Source organism: Crinia signifera, chromosome 8 (assembly GCF_055691185.1).
Source record: "Crinia signifera chromosome 8, ASM5569118v1, whole genome shotgun sequence".
In the NCBI taxonomy this organism is placed as follows: domain Eukaryota; kingdom Metazoa; phylum Chordata; class Amphibia; order Anura; family Myobatrachidae; genus Crinia; species Crinia signifera.
This window is the reverse complement of record NC_139224.1, coordinates 36,779,064-36,798,401: the sequence shown is the minus strand read 5'-3', so window position 1 is coordinate 36,798,401 and position 19,338 is coordinate 36,779,064. Positions and strand designations below refer to the sequence as shown.

At 44.3% G+C, this 19,338-nt stretch overlaps 1 long non-coding RNA gene across 2 annotated transcripts; it reads right to left on the bottom strand.

Moving 5' to 3' along the window:
- Window positions 1-1,734: 1,734 nt before the first annotated feature.
- On the bottom strand, window positions 1,735-16,159 carry LOC146025940 (uncharacterized). 2 transcript variants are annotated; one of them, XR_014454322.1, is made up of 4 exons: window positions 13,324-16,159; window positions 9,045-9,118; window positions 8,812-8,946; window positions 1,735-1,922 (listed from the first exon to the last, which is right to left on the bottom strand). It is a non-coding gene; the product is annotated as an uncharacterized LOC146025940 (long non-coding RNA). The 2 variants fall into 2 exon arrangements; XR_014454323.1 differs by lacking the exon at window positions 8,812-8,946.
- Between the last annotated feature and the right edge of the window lie 3,179 nt (window positions 16,160-19,338).

The following is a 19,338-nucleotide window of genomic DNA, read 5'->3' as shown; positions in this document are numbered from 1 at the left end:
AGAGTAACTTTCAGATTATGCCATATAACAAGGCCCTCCCACTGAAAATGTACTTTAGGACAATTGAGGCTGGGCAATGTATCAGACCCAATTGTTTAGCAGGAAAATATGTGACATTAGTATGCAACTTTATAACCTAGGCCCAGGCCCCCTAAGCATCTGGGCCCCATAGCAGTAACACCCCTTGCACCCACTATTGGTATGCACATGCGGGTGTCTATAAATCATTTTCTGCAAACAGTATGACCAGTGTCTTTCCGATTTATTTGTGGCACTGGTATTTTCTGTCCTCCTTATAGTACTCACAGGTGATAGACAAGTAGTGCAATGAGAAATGATTAGTATGAAGACCAGCCAAACCCATTCTTAAGGGGGTTTTTTCCGTGGCCTTTGACATATTAATATAATCAGTAGAGACAGGTAGGATGGCCAAGGACTCATTAGAATTTCATTCTTTACGCACTACGACAGCCTGTCACATGCAATGACAGTGATGTGTCCGTCATGATTGTTGTGGAAGTATAAACTCTGGTGGCGGTGTTACAGTATACCAGAATATCTGGGTAGAAAAGGTCTAAAGGGGAAATAATCTGTATATGGTGGGTACAACTGATAGAATGTATCTGTCCCTTTATCGTGAGCAGATACATGAGGTCTCAGATAGAGCCATTACATTGTCTTATATGGGGGCTCCCACATGGTCTCAGATGTGGCCCCCCACATTGGTTGAGGACAGCTAGCCCAAGGAGTGGAATATGATGAGTTCCCAGGATTTCCTACAGGGACTCTTGGAAATGGCCCAGGGTCATATAAAGCGCTGTACAAGTGGTGCAGAGATACTCGCACTCTTTTTTTTTAATGTCATGACATCACATATTCAGGGGTGGCACAGAGGTCATATTTGTTTTGTTACAGCAATGCTTGTGCCCTTTTTGCATTATGTAAAAGCCTAATCACATAACAGATGCCGAGACAAGTACACATTGATTATAATGATAATACAGCAGAAGGTGGGGAGTTTGACCCTTCTGCTCCATTGGACGCTTCTGACCTCCCAGAGCTTGCCATAGAACAAGGGTGTTACAGTTTGACAGGTGCATCACCCCAGTCACTGCACCTCCTCACCAGCACTAGCCAACTACTTCTGATTGGCTGATTGTGCATCATCGTTGAAGCTGATAGGTGCTGCTTTCATTGCTTGAGCATACATTATAATTTTTAATGCATCTTTTAACATTGTCTTTCTAGGCATGAGGTCTACAGTTGAACATGCTGCCTTGGAGAGGTTTCTGTAAATTGTACGGAGAGTTCATAGCGATAAATGTGTGTGAGCATATGGACGTAAATAAGCCTTTTTACTTACTGCTTCTTTATTTTGTGCATCTTACTATCTAATATATGTCAAATTCAGCATCAGGTGCATAGAGCATATCTCAAGGTGCTCTAAGCGTACTGTATATCGGCGTGGCCATATTCCTGCTTACTAAACTCAGGAGTGTTCCGGAGATGAAAAACATGCCCAGTAGGAACTAGACCAGGCATGGCCAAACTGTGACCCTCCAGCAAAATCGTGGCAAGGCATGATGGGACTTGTAGTTTCACAACAGTTGAAACCCTGATAACAGCCCTGGTAGATTTGTGGTCACACTACGATGAGTATATATATATATATATATATATATATATATATATATATATATATATATAAAACGCTGAATACAGCAGTGTCCTTGAATGCCTGGATTGCTTACAATATTGAATTATTTGTATTGCTGTTCCTGTAAAATTTGTAGACCCTTCTGCAGTGTTATAGATCAAGGCTTTGATTGAAGTGCTTACACGAAAGTCTCCGGTTGTCTTCAGCGCCTGAATTGATTGCCTTGGCCGTTCTCTTCATCTCTCAGGTGTTTTGTTGTGTAAATCTAGAATAATCATTACAGTCATCAGTGGTGCTCATATTACCGTATTCCTTTGTCACAGGGGAAAGCTTTTAGAACTTTTCATACAAATAGAAGCAGATGTGCTAAAACATTTTGTTAATATTTATTAGGTCCACTTTTATTACTCTGCATCACAAGAAGTCCGTACAGATAAAGGCTTTAAAGGAAATTAGCCTTTGTTCTCTTTAATATAAATAATTAAAAAAAAAAAACAGAACCACCAACTTGCCCTAGAAACATAAATGGTGTAATGCTTAATGACATTACCATATGCACCACGAACCACTGCAGTGGCGTAAGTTCGTCTCAGGTGCCCGGAGGCAAGATGAATGCTGGTGCCCCCCCCCCCCCCCAACCCTCCATTTATCTATATACATAGGGATGGACCAGCATTCATCTTGCCTCCGGACACCCGGCAAGGATCCGGCAGTAGGGGGAGAATCAACACCAGGAGTGGACCCTACGGTAGCAGGGGAGAGCCAGGCGCACTATATGTGGACCATAGGTGCCGATTCTGTGGGTGCTCAAGGGCCCGAGCACCCACGGAAATTGATGAGCACCCATGGGCGTGAGTCCCGTTGCTGGGCCGCCATATTAACTTGCTAATTTGCGGTTGCAGCACCCACATCGCCGGACCCGCCACCTGGGAAACAGTATGCCGGGAAGAGTGTATTCTGTCCGCGGAGTACCTGCACCGTGGGGGCATTTATGTACCTGCACTGTGGGGGCATTTATGTATGTGGAACTCTGTTGCCGTAATTTGAATATTGGAGACAAGTGTGCTCCGTAATATAAATTGGTATTATTTTGAGGCCGCACCCCTTCCCCATGAAGCCATAACGCTATATTTTTGGCTTGAGCATCCACCAGCAAAAACATAAATCGGCACCTATGATGTGAACACCCGGCGAGGTTCCGGAGAAAGCAGGGCAGAGCCGATGCCTGGCAGGGACACTGTCACATCCACCATGGCGTTTACCCAAAACTCCTGTGCTGTACTCAGCCCTAGGCTCTCTAGCCGCACTTATAAAACCATGGCGCTCACCTCTGCTTATGCCCCTGGCTCCGGTGGGGTACATGTGGTCGCTTTGTCATCGCGTGGTGACACTGGTGCTATGTGCTCTGCTCCTATGCAGGGTATGAGTGGCGTGCCCCCATGTGTGTTTGTGCCTGGTTAGCTCTCTGACTGAATGCCGGCATTGCGCAGCTGCGTACATCCAGGTCGGCTGAAATCTGTCGCCCTCACTGGCGGGCGCCATCTTGTTGGTTACCTCAGCCTCTCCTGTGCAGCTCCGCCTCCCCTGTCAGATTGACTGACCAATCGCTGCACAGTCCACCTGTTAAGTACTGACTGGCCGGGTTAGACCGGCAGTCAGTACAATGATGTCGATCCCTCAGCATCATTGCTCCAGCCTGGCTCTGTAGCTATCCGCTACCATCCTGAGCGTCTTACTGAAGCTTCCCTGCTGGTCGTCTACTGCTCCAAGTACCAAGGACTCACTACCACCAAAGAGGATCCAGCAAGGTTAGCCCTTCCAAGGGGTCTCACCTTGTCCTATTCCCGATGGTTACTTCCACGGTCACCTCTGTCTGCAGCCACGACCATACTCAGCAAGGATCAGTCTTCTTCATTTTATTTCTTCATCCATTTACCTTCAATCTTCATTCGCTCATCCAATCCTCCATCCAATCATCCAATCCTCCATCCAATCCTCCATCCAGTCATCCAATTCTCCATCCAATCTTCAAACCAATCATCCAATTCTCAATCCAATAATCCAATCCTCAAACCAATCATCCAATCATCAATCTAATCATCTAATTATCAATCCTATTATCCAATCTTCAACACAATCATCCAATCTTCAACCAATCCTTCATTTTCAAATCCGATTCTTTATTTCCTACAACTCTTCAAACAATATTGCAATATTCTTTCAAGACCAAGCATCATCATCTTCTGCAATAATATATTGGACTATTGACTTTATATTTTCATATCTGCCATATATATTTTATCCCATCAGTATCATGGTCTTGCAATACCTTTATTAAATCAATTTCATTTTATATTACTTGTTTCACTCCATTCTGTCGTGGATGCAACCCCCATACGTTAAAGCACCCAGCCTACGTTATTCTGCAGCTGGTGCTTCTAAAAGCGTGACAGACACAAGCTCACTCAGCGCTCTGCTCTGATGACAACAGCATGGATAGTTAATGGGGGTCAGTGCCCCTTTAGGCCAGGAGCCTGGTGGCAAATGACTCCATTGCCTCCCGGAGTTCCGCCACTGAACCACTGTAAGAAACGGGATTGCTTGCGTTCCAAAAGATTTTATTGCAAAGCCATTTTTGCTTGTTATTAGCATGAATGTAGGTCAGAACGTAATTTGTTACAAATCTATATACTGTTTATATTTATGTCCACCATTTTGAAGGGGTGGAAACAGAATACCTTAAAATCAATCATATTATGCAAATCTCCATAGCACTGCAGAGTATTTCAGGAGATGTGTAGGACGTTATTGTAAACTGTCCACGTGTGCGATACAATAAGTAAGAGCAGTACTGTATGTGACATAGGTAGTGGCAGGAGGAGAATGGAACAAACACATCAGAAGGCTTATGTAATAGTATGTAATTATGTAAGTGCAGCATGCTCTGTGGGAGTTCAACTGAGTTTGCCAATATTTTTCAAAGATGCAATCATTTAAAAGGCAAGGTCTGGTTTTGCCTTTTAATTGATTGCCCCTTTAAAAGCACGCAGGCAGTAACAGAAATCTTCAAAAGGCAACCCTTAACCCTTTGCGAAGTGACTGTCAAAATCTGTGTGAAAATTGCCAAGAAAACATTCCATCCTAATGACCTGTAATGTTCCCTTATATCGAAAATATAATATTCTTTTTACGTAACAATTTGTATTTGAATGTATATAACAAATGTGAGCGCTGCTGGCATTTATAGCGGATATTTTGCACACCCTTCATAGAGATGTTGGCGCTCAAAGAGTACAAATTTATGCATGGGTTATTATCAGATGTCTGTGCTATTAATATATGCCATTTGGTGAAATAAATAAATCCAACAGATATCTTGGACATTGCACAAAATAGAAATAATATAACAACATGCTAATGTGCACTGACGCAGCGACTCAGCACCTGGGGATTAATTAAACACCAACAAATTCAGCTTTTCTCTTGCGCATAGAGTAACGCGTGCATCCAGCAATTTTGCACTTGTGACATTTATCTGACATTGTATAAAGTCATGGTGGGGATTTCAGCACTTAAATGAGTTGTTAGCAATAATTTGTAATCCTCAGGGAACTGATCGGTAATAAAGTAGAAGAGTTATACTTATTGCAGTAATATACTGTGCTACTATAAGCTATAAGACAATAAGTTGTGTGAAGTGATCTAAAGCTGTGTACACACGGCAGCGATGTTTGCGGAAATCGCTGGGAATATGGTCGCTGGCGACCATATTGACAGTGATGGGAGTGTGCCCCGGTGATAAATCGCCGGGTGCGCGCTCCCGTTTTTAGCCCCCTTATGATCGCTGGTCGCAGGAGCTTTCTCCTGCGACCAGCTGATTACCTCTGTGGCTCTCCCCGGCAGAGGTTTCTTTTCATCAGCGACCATCTCTGGTCGCTGATGAAAGGGAGAGATTGAGAAATATATCTCCCCTGTGTGTACGCACCTTAAGGAGCTGATTCAGACCTGTTCGTACAGGTCTAAGTTCAGCCCTGTCTCCGATGGTGGGGTTCTGTTTATGCGCATGTGCAAAACCCCCGCATCAAATACCTCTGGTGAATTTTGCATTCTCCAGGCACTCGCTGCCTGATTGACAGGCAGGGGGCAGTCTGGGGTGGGCACCTGGCAATTCATGGGCATTCCCACAAAAACAGTGGTCGCGCCCATTGGAACGCTGAGCGGACCCCACAGAATGCAGGAGTTAGCGCCCACCCCAATTCACAAAAACCGTTGATCTTAAAAGTATGTCCTGGCTTACTTTTATCTGCGAAGGAAAATTCATTAGACTGAGTAACCGTGTGGGTGAATGCGTACACATCCACTCCCAGCATACCGAGGGGATACAGGCGGTGGGTGACAGACCCTGTCGTTGTACTTTAGACAGGGGGGTCCCCTTGTACTTGTCATTACTGGCAACAAACTGCATGGGAGAATATTACACTGTCAAAGTACAGAGTAAAGGAAGTATAAACTTGGTCAATGGGTAATTGCAGGGGGATATATACACACACACATATATATATATATATATATATATATATACACACACACACACAAGAGCCTGTGTTTGTCCCTCTGCACCTTACTCTGTAGTACTGTAGGAGACCTCACATGCTCAGTGCAGCCTCTGATTGAAAACCCTCCCATGACTAGGCTGCTGCTGCTGTCCTCTATGGGCCTGCGAAGCATGTAATGAGCTCCACCAATCAGAGCTCAGCACAAACCTCTCAGCCTCTGACCTCTTGTGCAAAGTGTCATGAGACTTAGTCAACTCCCAGTAATGTACTGCACACTTGTACAGTCAGTGTGCCTTGGCTCCCAATGCTCAGCACCATTAATCATTGTCACATTGGCAGATAGGTGAAGCTGCAGCACTACCCCACTCCCATGCACCAAACCTTAAGCACCAAATTTTAAAAATACATGTCAACCACAGTGGGCCCCTAGCTAGAGGAGGGCTAGTGGTACTGACCCCCTTTCCCCCCTTTAATCCGGCCCTGGTGAACAGGCGCGACCCGGGTTTTTCCACACAGGACGTTTTTTCACGTCAAGCTGATTGGGGAATGACATAAGGTGAAATGTGACATCTATTTCATGCTGCAGAGAGGAGAAGAGACATGGCTCACTGGAGAGATGAGGAGGTGCTGAAGCTGCTGGCTGTGAGAGGGAAGGAGGATATAAAGAAGCAAGTAACTGGCATTTGTACTACAACAAATCAAAAATACTGTCTGCCCTGTGGCATCCATAAAACCCAGCAACAGGTTGTGAACAAACTTAAAGCACTTCATAAGCAGTACTCCAGGGTGCATGATCTTAACTGGAGGAAGAATGGTGGACAATCAAAGCTGCTCTTTCAACAGCCAATATTAGCTGCTATTAGATTCCTCACACTTGTTGGCAGGGCAGACCTGGGAACCAGTGTGAATGGGGCAGACCCGGCAATTTCCCAGGTCCAAGGTGCAGTAAAGGGGGTCTATGAGATGAGATTATCTGTGCCCTGCCAAAAACCCAGGATTTTGCAGGGGCGCAATTAGAACATGGTAAAAGTTAAAACCAGTAGGGCATCACGAATACTGTAATTGTTAGCATTACTGCCTCACAGCACTGAGGTCATGGGTTAGATCCCCACCATGGCCCTAACCAGAGGCGGATTGGCCCACGGGAAACCGGGATGTCCCTCTGGCTGGGCTGCCTACCTTGGTTCCAGGGCTGCCGGAACCAAGCAGCCGCAGCATGGTCACAAATGGCAGCAATGCCAAAAACAAATATGGCCGCCGCATATATGCCTATATTAAAAGCACATATGCGATGGACATATTTGTTCTAGGCGATGTTGCACTTTGTGACCAGCAGTTGCCGCTGGTCGCTGTCTGATGACGACGGCGGTGCCTGGTGAGTAGAGTCCGCACCCCCCGGGCTGTATCGGCAGACACCCCCCCCCCCCCCCCTGGGCTGTAGCGTCAGCCCCCCGGGCTGTAGCGTTAGCACCCCCCCTCCCGTTCCCGGCCCGGCTTTCTATCCCAATCCACCCCTGGCCCTAACCTTTGTTAAAGTTTGGATATTCTCCCCGTGTTTGCATGGGTTTACTCCGGGTACTCCGGTTTCCTCCCACATTCCAAAAATATACAGGTAAGTCAATTGGCTTCCAACAAAAATTAACCCTAGAATGCCTGTGTGTGCGTGTACATATGGTAGGGAATATAGATTGTAAGCACCACTGGGGCAGGGACTGATGTGAATGTTTAAATAGTCTCTGTAAAGAGCTGTGGAATATGTGTGCGCTATATAAGAAATTGGTAATAAATAAATAAATAAACCAGTGCATCTATGGGGAATATATACACAAATGACTTGCAAATTTGCTAAATGTAAAAACGAATATAAATATTTATCAAAGTATATAGAGATAAAATATCCCCTGTTTAATTAATAGCATGCAAATAATAAAATCATATTAAAATGTATAATAGCATATTGCACCTCTATCTGGTCAGATGCGCTTTGGGTATGTTTGGCAATCAGTAAGCCGCTTAGGGAAGTTCTGTTACTATGCAGACCTCGTGAATGTAGACATAAACTTCTGAGGTGGTATGTACCAAGCGCTTCCGCTTATTACTGTTTATCACTCACCTGCTCCTGCAGGACTGGGTTTCCATACAGGAAAAAGAAAGCTGCATATGCACACTATGGGTGTGATTCAATACTGATTGGTCCCCACCGTGAATATCGATGGTGCAGCTCTGTGCTGGGCGACTGTACGAATGCCTTCAGCGACTGTCATAGTCACAGAGGCATTCGTACTGGTAGGGGGGGGGGGAGCGGGCAGAGGCCGGAGCATAGGGACTGCTCCGGCTTTATAAGTATTACCATGAAAATGCTAGGCATTTCCCCGGGAAGGTGGGTGGGCCGTTGCCTGCCAGGGTGGGCTGTTGACGTCACATGACGTCACTTCGGTGGACACAGACAGAAATAAAAGGTAGTTCATACTGACTTTTTTTTCGAAGGGGAGTGAAATCATTCAATGCTCGGTTACTGCATTTCCTGGACACACCCATAAAAATGCTGGGTGCGACCAGAAAACCGCTGGGCATCCCCATGAGAAACGGGGCAGCTACCTGGCTTCCGTGGGCGGGTGGCTGACATCACCAGACCAATTTCTGTTCATAAATCCTCCTGAATGACATTTTGATGTGTAGTCAGAACCACCGCGGTCACAATAATGTCTGTGGTGTGGAATCCCGAAGGTCAAACTACGGAGGAATCCCAAGGGTGAGTATTAGGGGTGGAGTTAGGCACCAGGTGGAGGGTTAGGCTGCCGAAGTTGATGGGTTACGGCTAGAATACTCACCATTAATTCACTGGGATCTCGTTGCCATTATTGTGACTTTCAGGATGATGACTGCTAGGATTTTGTACTCTACCCTGAAAAACAGATGAGGAACAATTGGGCTAGTTATAACACCCATGGCAAAATTGAATCAGCCTCAATACCTACAGCGGGAGGAAAAGGACTAGCAGCCTCAGACTTTAGCCTTGAGCTATTCAATGACAAGCCCCTTAATTTCGTAACATAGTGTAACAGGTTTTTTGGTAGAGTGCGCTCTGCTACAAAACTTCCACCAGCAACCGACTCCAGGCTTGTGCAAACACAAATACCTTTTATTCAGGGTACTCAAAAACAAAGATATAAATTAACAAACAGGGCGGTTTCACCAAATCAGGAACCCCCCCAGGTCCTGGCGTCCTGACACTAGTGCCCAGTCTTCTGGATCCCACTGTCCCAAGCAGACCTATCACCTGGACACTAACTGCAATCAGGAGCCCTGACTAATTACACTCTTCTTTAAACCCAGCAGCCAGGTGCTAGCTGATTGAAGCAGCTTCTTGGGCTAAGAAGCTTATAAGACCTCGTCTGGGTCCAATGAATGGGAACCCGGTCCATGCACACTTCCCATCTACCCCTGGGATCCTGTGTGTAGCTTCCACCCGCCACTCTATTGGTGGCACAAGCTGCTATTAAGTCCCTAGGGTTGTTTCCAGGTGGCAAAGTACCTAGTCTGCCACAGTAGTAACATAGGGCCTTATTCTAATTCACTCTGTCTGACAAAATCCTTTTTAGATGGACAAAACCATGTGCACTGCAGGGGGGCAGATGTAAAATGTGCAGAGAGAATTAGATTTGGGTGAGTTATTTAGTTTCTGTGCAGGGTAAATACTGGCTGCTTTATTTTTACACTGCAATATAGATCTCACTTTGAAGTAAAACCCCACCCAAATCTAATTCTCTCTGCACAAGTAACATCTGCCCCACCTGCAGTGCACATGGTTTTGTCCATCTAAGAAGGATTTTGTCAGAAAAAGTGAACTAGAGTAAGGCCCACAGTAACTAAGGTTGAAAAAAGACGTTAGTCTAAAACGGTATTTTACCCCATTTTCACTTTAGTGCATCCCACCCTGTATGAGGACACATTACAGCGCAGGCATTACATAAACATGATCTCCCTGTGTTCTAAAGCAAATTAGAATTATTCTTTTGCAGTTTGTGAACACTGGAAATGAAGCTCAATCTCATTTAAAATATTTGAGATTAAGATAGTAAGAACAATGCAAGGCGAAACAACAATCTATTAGGTTGATGTTTTTATAATCTATCACGCAGCGTTTATAAGGACTATCACTTATTACTACTGTATCATTTTAATAGTTTTGCTATTGTGTTTGTATGAAATAGGGATTTTAATTGCTAATATTTGAGTAAATTACATTTAATAATAATTTCTTGTAAAGTAAAATGATGTTAAGATGGAAGTTTCAGCACCTTTTAAGGTATCAAAATAAATAAAACTGATATACACTTTAACGAGAGAACAAAAATAATATTAGTCATTGGTTGTCTAATCAGGTTTTTTTTTATATAAACAGTTTCCAATCTAAGATTTCCATTTTGTTGCACATTAGCGGATTCCTCTTTTTTCGGCAAGTGGTTATACACTCGCACCTGGGGGCAGAACTGCCACTAAAGAAGTCAATGAGGGTTTCTGTCTATTGCTTATTATTGATACTCCAGATGAACTATTACATGTCAGACCTTCATGTCTTACTCACCGTTCGCTGGATCATGCTCCTACAGTAATTATACCATAGAGCAGGCATGTCCTAACTATGGCCCTCCAGCTGTTGTGAAACTACACATCCCAGCATGCCTTGCCATAGTTTTAGCAATTTCCAGAAGCAAAACTGTGGCAAGGCATGATGGGACTTGTAGTTGTTTCACAACAGCTGGAGGGCCATAGTTTTGACATGCCTGCCATAGAGCTTTCAACCACTTGTAGCTCAATCTTTCATGTAACCTCAGCATTAACAGGCTAGTACAGTACCCAAGGGCATAGTTATTATCATACTTGCCTACCCTCCGGGAATGGCCGGGAGGGTCTCGCAAACCGCGTCCCCTTCATACTTACCTCATCCCCCGATGTCCATGGCTGCACATGGGCCTCCTCTCTGTATTTTTTGTTCATCATTAAAAAAAAAAAACTGCTGCATTATTTTAGTAGGTAATTGTGCTTGAGCCAAGGCAGGGGTGTAACTCCCAGAGGGAATGGACACTCCTGCATCCGGGCTCCAAGCCATAAAGGGGCACCTGCTGGTTCACAGTAGGGTCCAAGTGTGACCACTGCTCTTCCAATGGAGCTTTGTGGCGCACCCTCTACTTCTGCACTCAGTGGCGTAACTATAAATTTTGCTCCCCCAAGCCAAAAAAGTGGTGGCGCCCCCCCCACTAACTATATATATATATATATATATATATATATATATATATATATATATATATATATATACACATATACATACATACATATATACATACATACACATACATACATATACACACACACAGGGATCCAGAAAAAATGACAGTGGGGGCACTACAATAAATAAATAAATGGGGGGGGGAGGGGCAGTTTCGTGCAGGTTCCTAGAAAAGTGTGTATGGTCTAATACAACGGGTTGTGGACTCCAAGGAAATACTGTTCCCAGGAGCCACAAATTCATTTTCATCATTCCGTGTGCATGGGATACAGTTCTAGCTGGGGACAGATGGGTATATGCTGGGCAGAGAGAGGGAGACAGATGTGGAGAGAGGGGAGATAGATGCTGAGGAGTGCGCATGGGGCAGATGCTGGGTAGAGAGAGGGTGGTACAGATGTCGGGCAGGAAGAGGGGGACAGGTGATGGGCAGGGAGGTGGTACAGATGCTGGACAGAGAGAGGGGAGAGATGCTGGGGATGGACGGGGACAGACATTAGACAGAGAGAGGAAGACAGGTGCTGGGAAGAGGGAGGGGGGATGAATGGTGGGCAGAGAGAGGGGGTGGTTTGCAGGGATGATTGACAGGGAGAGGGGGAACGGATGGTGGGCAGAGAGAGGAGATGGATGGTGGGCAGACAGAGGCCGGATGGTGGACAGGGAGAAGGGGTATGGATGGTTGGCAGGGAGAGGAGGGGGGCAGATGCTGGGCAGGCATAGGGGGGAGAGAGAGGATATCCAGTGAGTCGGTGGGCAGATACTGGGCAGGTAGAGTGGGGACAGATATTGGGCAGGGAGTGGGGTAGGCACTGGGATGGAACGCAGGACTGAGGGGCGGGCATAGACGGACTACCTCATACATACATACACTGCCTCCCTGATACATACAGCACATCCATATACTGCCTACCTCATACATACACTGCCTCCCTCATACATACATACATACATACATACATACATACATACATACATACATACATACACTGACTTCCTAATGCATACATACATACATACACTGCCTACCTCATACATACATACATACATACATACATACATACACTGCCTCCCTGATACATACAGAACATCCATACACTGCCTACCTCATACATACATACATACACTGCCTCCCTCATACATACATACATACATACATACATACACTGACTTCCTAATGCATACATACATACACTGCCTACCTCATACATACATACATACATACACTGCCTCCCTGATACATAAAGCACATCCATACACTGCCTACCTCATACATACATACATACATACATACATACATACACACACACACACACACTGACTTCCTTATGCATACATAAATACATACACTGCCTCCCTCATACATACATACATACATACAACCATCCATACACTACCTACCTCATGCATGCATGCATACATACATACATACATACATACACTGACTTCCTTATGCATAGATACATACATACATACACTGCCTCCCTCATACATACATACATACATACATACATACACTGACTTCCAAATGCATGCATACATACATACATACACTGACTCCCTCATACATACATACATACATACATACAACCATCCATACACTACCTACCTCATGCATGCATACATACATACATACATACATACATACACTGACTTCCTTATGCATACATACATACATACATACACACACACAAACACACACACACTGCCTCCTACATACATACATACATACATACACTTCACCCTCATGCATACATACATACATACATACTGAAGAGAATCGATCATACGCCGATGTATCGATTGTCTGATCTATTAATTACCTTATTTGACCTCAGTGTGAAGACCCCTTAGAGCTCCGTGAGAGTGTAACCTCATATGATATGACCAGTAACGATGACCACAGACACAAGGTTAACTCTGATTTAATTATGACAAAACAACATATTTATACACAACATATGGCGCTTGGTTCAATTACATGATTGGTTAATATTTGGTGCAGAGGTAGGAAAATAACAGCGTCTATTGTGGGGTGGCTTATACGTCGCCTTGTAGGGGAGTATGTAGCAAAGTTATGAGAACTCACAGAATGTTCAGTTTCTGAGGAAAGTTACAGAGTACGGGATAGCGAGCGAGTACTGGAAACAAGCCAGAACATAGATAAGCAGGCACAGAAATTATAAGACACAGAAACAAGATGGCTGATTAACCCTTCAGTCCCCTCTTAGAATCAATGTCCTTTTTAGACAATTTGATTCTTGTAGATGGCATCTTGTTTGGTACGGTAAACTTTGACATATTCACCATAATCTTCTGGTGAGGGAGGGCTTTTGGCGAGATCAGTGTACATAGCAGGTGTTACATTATCCAGGTACTTGGAACCAATCTTCTTGCATATGGGAAAAACACAATATCCTACTATCATAAGTACAATAATTACAATGAGGATAAATATGCCTATTTGTGTTAGTGCGTGTTTCCAATCGTCTAACCAACCAAACCAACTACTCCAGGGGTTCGTGACACCTGAGTTCTTCTTGAGTTCGATGGATAAATCTTCTAGATGTTTAATAGCTAGGGTAGTTTTCCCATTAGGACCTGTGTTGTCTGGGATATAAGTACAGCATCCATCAACCTTACCTATGTACACGCAGGTTCCTCCTTTCTCGGCAAGCATCATATCTAAAGCCATACGATTCTGAAATGTCATTTGTGATGTAGCTTCCAACTGTTCAGCAATACCTTTTAAAGCATCTCTAGTATCATTAACAAAACGCTGTTGATTATAATATATGTAATTTATCCAGTTCACATTTTTATTGATGGTTACCTGGGGAAACAGGGACTCGAAGCCGGCAGCGACCTCATCACGAGCCTTAAATTCTTTAGGAACTCCCCGGGGAACACCAATAGTGTCTATGTATATGTGTGGATCGAAGCTTTCCTTTGGAGCTTCTCTTTTGTTTCTGGAGTTTGTGTTAGGTTTATTTGTGGGAGGAGGCTCAGACAAATCGGCTGGGAGAATGTGTATGGGCATAATGATCTTTGCCAGGGCACACTCTCCTTTCCAAGGATTGTCCAGCTTTGTCCTGAGTCTCATGTCTCCACAAATAAAATAAATGTCTCCTAATGATTTTTTCATGGTGGGTATACTGATATGTCTTCGTTCAGCACAATACCCATCAGGAAACAATTTCAGATCTACAGTGTTTTGTGCAGTGCTGTTTGAGTAATAACATGTATAATTACCAGGATAAATGGTTATGGTACTACCAGGATTGGTATTCTTTACCATTATGGGATATTCTTTCTTCCATTGTTCACATTTGGTTTCTTCTACAATAGTATCAGTATACAGGCTAAAGAAACATTTATCTTGGTCTGAAGGTATGTGTATGGGCACCGTACCCAAGTGGGGTCTGGATTTTCCACACACATAACAATCAGTTTGATTAACTTTACGTGCATTATATTTCATCCATTCTAGCCAATAATTTACGTCAGATAATCCAGTTTCTATGGATATAGTGTCTTCGTAAGTGGGGTTGTTAATGGCTAACATTTCATTAAAAGTAGTGACATGTGGTTTAAAGAATGATGATGGTGTTTTAGGTTTTACAGTGGTTTTGAGGGCGGTGTATTCTGGGTTATCATACATGTCTTTTAAATGAAATCTTCCCCTTGGGCCCCCGCTTTCTCCTGATTGATATTTACCCATGACATATAGTCCGGCATCGCCGGGGGCCGGGTTTTCTAGGTTAATGATAAATTGGCTATTGCAAGTGCCCTTTTTTTGTAGGGACATACGGGCTAGTAAGGATCGACCATTGGACCATTTATGGATGCCAACATCGGGGTAATATCCCCAGTCTTGGCTGATATCAAAGGCAGTGGTATCTGCTCTAGTGTTCCACCCAACAGCCCCCCATGAGTTGCAAGAATCTCCCCAGTAAGTACTAGTGATACAGATATATACGTGACTTACAGCGTGTGGTGTGTGGTGGATGTTACACAGCCATGGTAGCGGTGGTTCTCCTCGATTCCCGCCTTGATTGTTTGAACAAGATACAATATCACAATAAGAAAATATAAAAGTAGCGACAGTCGTGCTAGAAGAATTATACCAGAAGGTAAAGCGTCCATCATTTTGAGTAATATCAACTTCAGCAAAACAGTTATAAAGAACAAGCCCGAATAAAATCACTAGGGCTAAGGTGGGGGGAGTCATATCCTGTAGCGTCGTCCTTGGCTTCAGAATGTTGTACCCCTGATTCCTCGTCACCTCCAGCCGGCAGGTCTTCTCCAGGTTGGAGGTCAGAGCCACTGGCCCTCGTTATTACCTCTCTCGTCCCGTCTGTGTCAGTCTCGGGATCGGTGTCGACCTCTGTGTTGACGTGTGGTGGAGGTGGAATTTTCTTCACTCTGGATGCATGGATCCACGTTGGTCCTTCGTCGGTGAGGACAGCCGTCCTGGTGACTGCGACCACTTCTGTCTCTGGTCCGTAGGTGAAGTCTCCGGGGTGCTTGTTTCTCGGCAACACTTTCACTACGACCTTGTCTCCAACCCTGAATGGGTGAGTGGGTATCTGTGGATGAGAAGGATTCTTAAAGATAACATTTTGTTCAACTTCATTAAGTTTCTGTATTAGGGATCTGACGTACTCTTCTCTGATTATGTCTAGATCTCCCTCAGTTGTAACTAGTGGTTTCTTTGCCCAGGGCGTGGGAAAAGGTCTGCCCATTAGTATTTCAAAGGGGGAGTAGCCTAGAGTCTTTTGTGGTGTCATTCTAATTTCAGCCAATACGATAGGAAGGACTTGTTTCCATTTTGCAAATGTACCTCCTGTCGCTTTACGTAGTCTATCTTTAAGAGTACGGTTCATGCGTTCCACGATACCGGAACTCTGTGGATGATATGGAATGTGAAACTTCCATTCTATTTGCAGTGCTTTGACTAGTTCTGCTGTGACCTTGGCTGTGAAGGCTGAACCTTTATCACTATTAATTTGAAGCGGGCATCCCCAGCGCGGAATGATTTCTCGCGTGAGTATGCGGGCTACTGTTTTTGCATCTTCTGATTTAGTGGCATATGCTTCTGGCCACCGAGAAAACATGTCGACAATGACCAGGGCATATTCCTGTCTTCCTGCATTATTGATATGTGTGAAATCGAGTTGCAGGTGAGTGAATGGAGTGGTTGGGTATTCTAGGTGCTGGTGTCTTGCTTTGTTTGGGTTGTTTGGATTGTTTCTAAGACACACTATACATCTACTGATGTACTGTTTTACAAGTTCTTTGGCATTAGTAATGTAGAAATCATTGGAGAGGAGTAAAGTAGTTGTTACTATACTATGGTGTCCTACTCCGTGGTAATGTACTATGAACAATGATGCACTGGTTTGGGGTATACATGGTTTCCCCTCTTTGCAGATTAATCCAGTCCGTGGATTCTTCTGCAGTATTGGATATGTCCAATCTGATAGATCTGAATTAGAGGCAGCAGCCTGTAATTCTGTCAGTAGGTATGTATCATCTAACGAAGGAGGCGAGATGACAGCAAGAGTGAGGTTATATGTTGCTGTAGTGGCAGCACGTTTAGCAGCGGTATCAGCAAGAGCGTTGCCTTTGCTGATATCATCCTTTCCTCCAGTGTGTGCTTTACAATGAAGGATGGCAATTTGAGATGGTAATGTAATTGCGTGTAAGAGATCTGTGATGAGTTGCGCATGTGATATGCCTTTCCCATCAGCGCCAGTGAAGCCTCGGCGTTGCCAGATCATACCATGATCATGAACAACTCCGTAAGCGTATTTGGAGTCTGTGTAAATTGTGACAGGTTTGTCTTTGTAAATGTGACAAGCTCGAGTGAGTGCAATGAGTTCTGCAGCTTGTGCTGACTGTAAGGGGACTGTCTTTGCTTCAAGGGTGGTGTTTGGAAGTTTAACCACTGCATATCCTGCCTGGTACGTGTTGTCATTGGGACGGCTGCAGGAGCCGTCAACAAATATTATGTCGGCATCGGGGATAGGCACAGTCGACATGTCATGTCTGGGTGAAGTTTCTGAGTCAATTGTCAGAGTACAGTCATGTTGAGGCGGCGCCTCGTCGTCAGGTCCTTTAAGACCTAAAAGTGCGTTTAGTACAGGGACAGGTCCTTCTGTGTTTGTTGCGTATTTTACAGTGAGAGAAGGGTTCCCTAGTAGGAGTACTTCATAGCCGCTGAGTCTTTGGGCAGACATGTGTTGTGTGTGTAGACCTTTGAGGATGGAGAGGACATTATGTGTGGTATGTAACACAGTAGGATGTCCTAATGTAAGTGATGTGGACATCTCAACAACCATTGCACAGGCAGCCAGTGCTCGAAGACAAGCTGGCATTCCTTGCACAGTGACAGGCATTACTTTTGAGAAGAATGCGACTGGGCGCATTTTGCCTCCATGAAGTTGGGTCAGTACACCCGCCATAGTTGTACATGTGTCCCTTGCAAACAAGTGAAATGATAACATATAGTCCGGGAGACCAAGCGCGGGACTCTGTACTAACATTTCTTTCAATTTTTTAAATGCAGAATACATTTCATCTGACCATTGTATAACCTTGGGTTTGTCTTTGAGTGTGCATTGTCTCAAGATATTATCATAGTAGGAACAATCAGAGATCCACTGTCTGCAGTAACTTACCATACCCAAGAAAGACAACATATCCTTCTGGGTAGTTGGGGTGACCAGGCCCAATACAGACTGTATGCGTTGTGGACTGATTTTTCTTTCTCCCTCAGAGAGTACAAAACCCAGGTAATTGACATGCGTTTTACACCATTGCAATTTTTCTCTTGACACTTTGTGTCCACATTCTGCTAACCAGTTTAACAATGAGATTCCATCTAACCGGCTGGTCTCCTCGGTGACACTACAGAGAAGCAGATCATCTGCATACTGTAGCAGGACAGAACTATGGGGGGGGTGCCAGGGAGCCAATGTGGCTTGGAGGACTATGCTATAGACCACTGGAGAGTCAATATAGCCTTGGGGTAAACGACACCAGGTTAATTGTTTACCTTCAAATGAAAAAGCAAAGAGTAATTGGGTCTCTGTGTCTATAGGAATGCTAAAAATGCGTTTTTCAAATCTATGACATTAAAGTGGGTTGCGTTTGCAGGGATTGCTGAGATGAGTGAATTGATGTCTGGTACTATCTACAGAACAATTAATTAGTTTATTATCTGAGGTCCTGTTGACCATATCTGAGGATTTACAGTGTCTAATTCTGTGTTTGGGTCAGAACTGTCAGTCATGAGCAAGTGTGGTGATGAAACATCAATTCCCTTTCCTGCTTCTGATGGACTAATTATGATTTCTAGCACAGAGAGAAGATCTCTGCCTAACAAATTGATTGGGCAGTCAGGTATTACAGTAAATTCATGTTTTCCTATGTCATGGCCCTTTAAGGTCAGTCCCTGCCAGTCAATCTGAAATCTGGGGTTGTCTCTTGGTCTGGGTTGACTGGGCTGCATGGGGTTACTGACCTGTCGGGGTTTGTTTGAAGGGAACGGACAGTCTCTAGCCCAATGGCTATCCCTTTTATAATTATAGCAGCTTGTCTGTCTGTTGGGTGGGGGTCCCGCAGGAGCCCTCTGAGGTAGTCTGTCTCTAGGAGGACGGAATGGTTTATTCTGTCTCCTAGGATTGTTTTGATTTTTGGAAGCGTGTGAACGGGGTATGTGATGGTGTGACAGTGTTTCTTTTAACTTCAAAACAACCTGCTGCTTCCCTTTCATACAAATGTTTTTCAAAATCCTTCACTGTATCAGAGGTCCAAGTTGAAACAGTCGGCAG